The sequence below is a fragment of the Panulirus ornatus genome, chromosome 17 (assembly GCF_036320965.1).
Source record: "Panulirus ornatus isolate Po-2019 chromosome 17, ASM3632096v1, whole genome shotgun sequence".
NCBI lineage: Eukaryota > Metazoa > Arthropoda > Malacostraca > Decapoda > Palinuridae > Panulirus > Panulirus ornatus.
In genome coordinates, this window is record NC_092240.1 from 1052248 (window position 1) to 1061148 (window position 8901).

At 42.6% G+C, this 8901-nt stretch overlaps 1 protein-coding gene across 2 annotated transcripts in view; it reads right to left on the bottom strand.

The window, feature by feature from the left end:
- Nucleotides 1–7852, bottom strand: part of LOC139754494 (major facilitator superfamily domain-containing protein 4A-like) — a 156673-nt gene extending 148821 nt beyond the window's left edge. The window contains exon 1 of one of the 2 annotated variants that reach the window (XM_071671761.1): nucleotides 7801–7852. The gene's annotated coding sequence lies outside the window, so the exon portion shown is untranslated. The remainder of the gene's footprint in view (nucleotides 1–7800) is intronic. The other variant, XM_071671762.1, reaches the window with a different exon arrangement.
- Between the last annotated feature and the right edge of the window lie 1049 nt (nucleotides 7853–8901).

Genomic DNA, 8901 nt, shown 5'->3' on the forward strand with positions numbered 1-8901 from the left:
CCATCGGCGTGGACCGTCCTGCTCCAAAGAAGCCCAACTTTACACTTACCGCGTGGAGCGCAGGATCAAAGTCGCAGGAACCTTGTTAAGGGAGTCTTGGTGTTCTACATATGTATCCTCAGAGAACGTGTTATCAGTTCTGAAGAAGCAAAGAATCGCTTCTTAACCTTTACTAACGATTCATCTACTCCACCCTAAATTATGTCTCACCTGTCTAGTCATTCACATTGTCAAATGTAAACATATCGAAGGAGCAAATCATACAAAGCAGAGCACACAGAATAATCACTGGCTCCCTGACAAAACCAGCACTCAGCCCCTACACAACGGAACAAAGATCAACCTCATATAATCTTACTTGAATATGCTCTGCACCCATTTGTTAACACTCCACCCTTCACATCCAAACCACTCCACAACAAATCTCCATCCTCAAGTAGAAATGAAAAGCTTATTCTTGCTCACACTTCACCAACCTCTGCTCACATATCTCGCCACCCAAAGAAAAACACAGCACTAACAAAGATTAGATCCTATCAGCCTTTACATCTATCCTCATGATCACCAGCAGTTACTCATGAAGTACATCTTGCAGTGACATATGTCTGTAACCCAGGACTACTTTCATCAATTCCTTGAAGGAATATCATATTTGCTCTCCTTCGTTCTCCTTCACTGCTTTCCTAAATAGTATGCCTAGCGTCCTGTCTTTACTTCTGATGGTACAACACTCGCTGTCTTATCTATGGTCCTTATTCTAACCAGCTCCTTCAGATCATGACATCTCATGTCACTGTATTTCACACTGTCACCCCTTTCCAGTCCCACAGTGCTGGAAATGTTCAGAGTCACCTATGGCAGATAGAGTATAATAAAACTTTGTATTCAACTCTTGACATATACTCTTTTCTGTGTCAGTAACATTTCCCCTGACTTGGTAGTCCTGAAGTTTGATCCTACACTGATATCTTTGTCCAAACAAGTTGATGGAACTGGTGTGTGTGTGTGTGTGTGTGTGTGTGTGTGTGTGTGTGTGTGTGTGTGTGTGTGTGTGTGTAATTACATTTGTGTGTTACGTGCAAAGACTGTTAAATTCATGTTGACCATCTCTTTACCTTGTATTCTGTACAATATCTATACTCCTTAGTATGTATGTACACACACACACACACACACACACATACACACCGGTCTAAGTCAGATTATTTTATGTGTGTGTGTTTGTTTAGACAATATATATATATATATATATATATATATATATATATATATATATATATATATATATATATATATATATATATATATATATATATATATATATATATATATATATATATATATATATATATATATATATATATATATATATATATATATATATACATATATATATATATATGTATATATATATATATATATATATATATGTGTGTGGAAGAAGAAAGTTAAGAGTAAATGTGAATAAGAGCAAGGTTATTAGGTACAGTAGGGTTGAGGGTCAAGTCAATTGGGAGGTGAGTTTGAATGGAGAAAAACTGGAGGAAGTGAAGTGTTTTAGATATCTGGGAGTGGGTCTGTCAGCGGATGGAACCATGGAAGCGGAAGTGGATCATAGGGTGGGGGAGGGGGCGAAAATTTTGGGAGCCTTGAAAAATGTGTGGAAGTCGAGAACATTATCTCGGAAAGCAAAAATGGGTATGTTTGAAGGAATAGTGGTTCCAACAATGTTGTATGGTTGCGAGGCGTGGGCTATGGATAGAGTTGTGCGCAGGAGGATGGACGTGCTGGAAATGAGATGTTTGAGGAAAATGTGTGGTGTGAGGTGGTTTGATCGAGTAAGTAACGTAAGGGTAAGAGAGATGTGTGGAAATAAAAAGAGCGTGGTTGAGAGAGCAGAAGAGGGTGTTTTGAAATGGTTTGGGCACATGGAGAGAATGAGTGAGGAAAGATTGACCAAGAGGATATATGTGTCGGAGGTGGAGGGAACGAGGAGAAGAGGGAGACCAAATTGGAGGTGGAAAGATGGAGTGAAAAAGATTTTGTGTGATCGGGGCCTGAACATGCAGGAGGGTGAAAGGAGGGCAAGGAATAGAGTGAATTGGAGCGATGTGGTATACAGGGGTTGACGTGCTGTCAGTGGATTGAGTCGGGGCATGTGAAGCGTCTGGGGTAAACCATGGAAAGCTGTGTAGGTATGTATATTTGCGTGTGTGGACGTGTGTATGTACATGTGTATGGGGGGGGGGGTTGGGCCATTTCTTTCGTCTGTTTCCTTGCGCTACCTCGCAAACGCGGGAGACAGCGACAAAGTATATATAAAAAAAAAAAAAAAAAAAATATATATATATATATATATATATATATATATATATATATATATATATATATATATATATATATATATATATATATATATATATATATATATACATTGCTCAGACAGATACACACACCCTCTCAACTTACCAGGTATACTCAACAAACTTCATTCTCCCCTCCTTGCTTTATACATTGTCACAATGCATGCCATCCGCCAGTCCTCAGACACCACACCATAATTCATACACACAATGAAGATCCTTACCAACAAATCAAACATATAGTCACCACCTTTCTTAAAAAATTGAACTGCAAAACCATCCACTCCACCCGTCTTGCCGCATTCATCCAACGTAAGGCTTTCACCACATCTTCTCTCTTCACCAAACTACTCTCCATAACTCTCTCACCCCAACCCAAACACCCTACATTTGCCCCTTATGGTCGAACATTCAACAGTCCTTCAAAATACTCATTCCATATCTTCCTCACTTCATCTCTACCTGTTATCACTTTCCCTTCTGCCCCCTTCACTGGCGTTCCTATTCTCTTGTTTCTCGCACATTATTAACAACCTTCCAAAAAAATCTTATTCTCCGTAAAATTTACTGATACTCACTCACCTCATTTCTCATTTGCCCTGCTTCTTAACCCTTGCACCCTCCTCTTGACCTCCTGCCGCTTTCTCTTATACATCTCCCAGTCACTTGCACGCCCAAACGATTTCTCTTTTCTCTTTCACAAGCAACTTTACTTCTTCATCCCACCACTCACCACCTTTTCTAATCTGCCCACTTCCCGCCTCTCGCATGCCACATGCATCTCTCGCGCATGCCATCACTGCTTACCTAAATGCCTCCCGTGCCTCACCCACTCCCCTTGTTTCGTCTTATCTCACCCTTTACTATTCTTCACTCAGTCTCTCCTGGTATTTCTTCGCTCAAGTCTCTTTTCTAAGTTCAGTTACATTCACCACTCTCTTCTACCCGACACTGTTTCCTCTTTTCCGAAAAACTCTTCAAACTTCACCCTCACCTCCACAAGGTAGTGATCAGACACCCCATCAGCTGCCCTACTCAGCACATTTATATCCTTTCTTTTACACACCTATCAATTGATATGTTATCCCGTTATGCCCACTGACATCGTTATATATGCAGAGATAGATATATATATAGAAGCTGATCACATATACACACACACACACACACACACACACACACACACACACACACAAGAATATATATATATATATATATATATATATATATATATATATATATATATATATTTTTTTTTTTTTTTTTTTTTTTTTATACTTTGTCGCTGTCTCCCGCGTTTGCGAGGTAGCGCAAGGAAACAGACGAAAGAAATGCCCACCCCCCCCCATACACATGTACATACACACGTCCACACACGCAAATATACATACCTACACAGCTTTCCATGGTTTACCCCAGACGCTTCACATGCCTTGATTCAATCCACTGACAGCACGTCAAACCCTGTATACCACATCGCTCCAATTCACTCTATTCCTTGCCCTCCTTTCACCCTCCTGCATGTTCAGGCCCCGATCACACAAAATCTTTTTCACTCCATCTTTCCACCTCCAATTTGGTCTCCCTCTCCTCCTCGTTCCCTCCACCTCCGACACATATATCCTCTTGGTCAATCTTTCCTCACTCATTCTCTCCATGTGCCCAAACCATTTCAAAACACCCTCTTCTGCTCTCTCAACCACGCTCTTTTTATTTCCACACATCTCTCTTACCCTTACGTTACTTACTCGATCAAACCACCTCACACCACACATTGTCCTCAAACATCTCATTTCCAGCACATCCATCCTCCTGCGCACAACTCTATCCATAGCCCACGCCTCGCAACCATACAACATTGTTGGAACCACTATTCCTTCAAACATACCCATTTTTGCTTTCCGAGATAATGTTCTCGACTTCCACACATTTTTCAAGGCTCCCAAAATTTTCGCCCCCTCCCCCACCCTATGATCCACTTCCGCTTCCATGGTTCCATCCGCTGACAGATCCACTCCCAGATATCTAAAACTTTATATATATATATATATGTTAATGTGCTGAGAGGTGCAACTCGAGGGATGTCTGATCATTATCTTGTGGAGGCGAAGGTGAAGATTTATATGGGTTTTCAGAAAAGAAGAGAGAATGTTGTGGTGAAGAGGGTGGTGAGAGTAAGTGAGCTTGGGAAGGAGACTTGTGTGAGGAAGTACCAGGAGAGACTGAGTACAGAATGGAAAAAGGTGAGAACAAAGGAGGTAAGGGGAGTGGGGGAGGAATGGGATGTATTTAGGGAAGCAGTGATGGCTTGCGCAAAAGATGCTTGTGGCATGAGAAGCGTGGGAGGTGGGTTGATTAGAAAGGGTAGTGAGTGGTGGGATGAAGAAGTAAGATTATTAGTGAAAGAGAAGAGAGAGGCATTTGGACGATTTTTGCAGGGAAAAAATGCAAATGAGTGGGAGATGTATAAAAGGAAGAGACAGGAGGTCAAGAGAAAGGTGCAAGAGGTGAAAAAGAGGGCAAATGAGAGTTGGGGTGAGAGAGTATCATTAAATTTTAGGGAGAATAAAAAGATGTTCTGGAAGGAGGTAAATAAAGTGCGTAAGACAAGGGAGCAAATGGGAACTTCAGTGAAGGGCGCAAATGGGGAGGTGATAACACGTAGTGGTGATGTGAGAAGGAGATGGAGTGAGTATTTTGAAGGTTTGTTGAATGTGTTTGATGATAGAGTGGCAGATATAGGGTGTTTTGGTCGAGGTGGTGTGCAAAGTGAGAGGGTTAGGGAAAATGATTTGGTAAACAGAGAAGAGGTAGCAAAAGCTTTGCGGAAGATGAAAGCTGGCGAGGCAGCAGGTTTGGATAGTATTGCAGTGGAATTTATTAAAAAAGAGGGTGACTGTATTGTTGACTGGTTGGTGAGGTTATTTAATGTATGTATGATTCATGGTGAGGTGCCTGAGGATTGGCGGAATGCGTGCATAGTGCCATTGTACAAAGGCAAAGGGGATAAGAATGAGTGCTCAAATTACAGAGGTATAAGTCTGTTGAGTATTCCTGGTAAAGTATATGGGAGGGTATTGATTGAGAGGGTAAAGGCATGTACAGAGCATCAGGTTGGGGAAGAGCAGTGTGGTTTCAGAAGTGGTAGAGGATGTGTGGATCAGGTGTTTGCTTTGAAGAATGTATGTGAGAAATACTTAGAAAAGCAAATGGATTTGTATGTAGCATTTATGGATCTGGAGAAGGCATATGATAGAGTTGATAGAGATGCTCTGTGGAAGGTATTAAGAATATATGGTGTGGGAGGCAAGTTGTTAGAAGCAGTGAAAAGTTTTTATCGAGGATGTAAGGCATGTGTACGTGTAGGAAGAGAGGAAAGTGATTGGTTCTCAGTGAATGTAGGTTTGCGGCAGGGATGTGTGATGTCTCCATGGTTGTTTAATTTGTTTATGGATGGGGTTGTTAGGGAGGTGAATGCAAGAGTTTTGGAAAGAGGGGCAAGTATGAAGTCTGTTGTGGATGAGAGAGCTTGGGAAGTGAGTCAGTTGTTGTTCGCTGATGATACAGCGCTGGTGGCTGATTCATGTGAGAAACTGCAGAAGCTGGTGACTGAGTTTGGTAAAGTGTGTGAAAGAAGAAAGTTGAGAGTGAATGTGAATAAGAGCAAGGTTATTAGGTACAGCAGGGTTGAGAGTCAAGTCAATTGGGAGGTAAGTTTGAATGGAGAAAAACTGGAGGAAGTAAAGAGTTTTAGATATCTGGGAGTTGATCTGGCAGCGGATGGAACCATGGAAGCGGAAGTGAATCATAGGATGGGGGAGGGGGCGAAAATCCTGGGAGCCTTGAAGAATGTGTAGAAGTCGAGAACATTATCTCGGAAAGCAAAAATGGGTATGTTTGAAGGAATAGTAGTTCCAACAATGTTGTATGGTTGCGAGGCGTGGGCTATGGATAGAGTGGTGCGCAGGAGGGTGGATGTGCTGGAAATGAGATGTTTGAGGACAATATGTGGTGTGAGGTGGTTTGATAGAGTAAGTAATGTAAGGGTAAGAGCGATGTGTGGAAATAAAAAGAGCGTGGTTGAGAGAGCAGAAGAGGGTGTTTTGAAATGGTTTGGTCACATGGAGAGAATGAGTGAGGAAAGATTGACCAAGAGGATATATGTGTCGGAGGTGGAGGGAACGAGGAGAAGTGGGAGACCAAATTGGAGGTGGAAAGATGGAGTGAAAAAGATTTTGAGTGATCGGGGCCTGAACATTCAGGAGGGTGAAAGGCGGGCAAGGAATAGAGTGAATTGGATCGATGTAGTATACCGGGGTCGACGTGCTGTCAATGGATTGAATCAGGGCATGTGAAGCCTCTGGGGTAAACCATGGAAAGTTGTGTGGGGCCTGGATGTGGAAAGGGAGCTGTGGTTTCGGGCATTATTGCATGACAGCTAGAGACTGAGTGTGAACGAATGGGGCCTTTGTTGTCTTTTCCTAGCGCTACCTCACACACATGAGGGGGGAGGGGGATGTTATTCCATGTGTGGCGAGATGGCGATGGGAATGAATAAAGGCAGACAGTGTGAATTGTGTGCATGTGTATATATGTATGTGTCTGTGTGTGTATATATATGTGTACATTGAGATGTATGGGTATGTATATTTGCGTGTGTGGACGTGTATGTATATACATGTGTATGGGGGTGGGTTGGGCCATTTCTTTCGTCTGTTTCCTTGCGCTACCTCGCAAACGCGGGAGACAGCGACAAAGCAAAATAATGATAATGATAATATATATATATATATATATATATATATATATATATATATATATATATATATATATATATATATATATATATATATATATATGAATGTTATTCGGAACCGTGGTAGAGGTAATGATGCTCATCAAGGCCACTCAGGACCTGGTTGGTCTCCCTCCACACCACAAAGCCACATGCAGGAGGTAGTGGTGGTGATAAGGTCAAACTGTAATACCATACCAGGCACACACCACAACTGCAACAGCTTCAGTGTGGCACAGATTATAAAGACAGCAACTGAAGTACAAAGAACAGTCATCTTTAAATTGGGCGGAAAAATTAGTACCATTGCCTTCACAGCATGAGTTGCCGTGTACCACCGTGGAGGAAGACAGAGCAATTAATAAGGGTGGCCAACACACGTGTGCCACCACTGACTACCCACGACACTCAACCAACCACGGGGAACAACACTCTCTAGTACATTCATGTTCAAGAATTGTTTTCTGTTCAATCGTCAATGCACTATGAACACATAGTCTCAGTTTCCCCTTCCGAACGTTGTCTGACATTCCCTCGTGAACCAGGGCATGACAGAGACAACCCTGCGTTACAAGAGTAGTAGGTGAACCCATGATAAGAGATGGGTTGTGGGATGTGGAAGAAGTATGTGAGAGAGTGTACAGCTCGAGGGATGACTGATACGTTCGCACACCACCACGGTCACGGTAATACTGAGCTCCCCGCCCGCTGTCCTGGCCACCAAGCTTCCCTCTTTGGTGTCTTCTGTCGTCTGTGTTTCCTCTAACTCTTGCCCGTCCTCTGTAATGTCTATTGTTTTCTCTGCTTACCTTTTCCCTCCTCCCTTGCTCGTCGCTACTGTTGGTGTTCTCTTGTTTACGTTGTCTTCATAGATGGACCTCTCACCTCTACTTAACTTCATCTCTCTCTCTCTCTCTCTCTCTCTCTCTCTCTCTCTCTCTCTCTCTCTCTCTCTCTCTCTCTCTCTCTCTCTCTCTCTCTCTCTCTCTCTCTCTCTCTCTCTCTCTCTCTCTCTCTCTCTCTCTCTCTCTCTCTCTCGTTACTTTTCATCCTTGTGTGCTCATATACATATATGTGCAGACATTAACTAGGGATATTATATATTCATCAGTTAACATTGCAGTTCTCTTCAACTTTGTTTCATGATGATTAATAACATATTCTAGCCAGTGTCTTTGACCCGCTTACTATCTCCACTCTTCATTTCCTCTCTTCCCTCCTCCCTTCTTTCATTTCTTTTTTCCTCCTCATCCCTCCTTCCTGCCTTCCATTATGATTTGTTTGTGATCACGCACGCCGTTTCCTTCCCTTTGTCAAAGCTCCGGAAACAAGTTTGTAATCTTTTCCAAGTGTGTTTCTGTGGCATCGTATTACTTGTGGGGCGACAGGAGCAGACCAGCTCAGCTGATAATAATCAATACAGGTATACGCCTCCTTCTGAGAGTCCTAAAGCAGTATTTGTCTCCCGTACCGAGGGAGTGAGTGGCTCTGGTAGGGCAGTCAGCTGCCTGGTGACCGGGAGACCAACCAGCGATGGCGTCGTTGTGATGGTGTCTGTGGTGGAGGCTGGTGAGCGGTAGGTGCTGGTGTCTCTCTCTGTCTGTACACACGTGTACGTGAATGTGTGTGTGTATAGGGAGGGGGGTATTCCCTTAAGTGTGCACCAGTAATGTACGCACGTGCACATCAGAGAAATTTTCGTTGATGACAATAAATGAAGAATCCTTAGCGGTAGATCCTTAG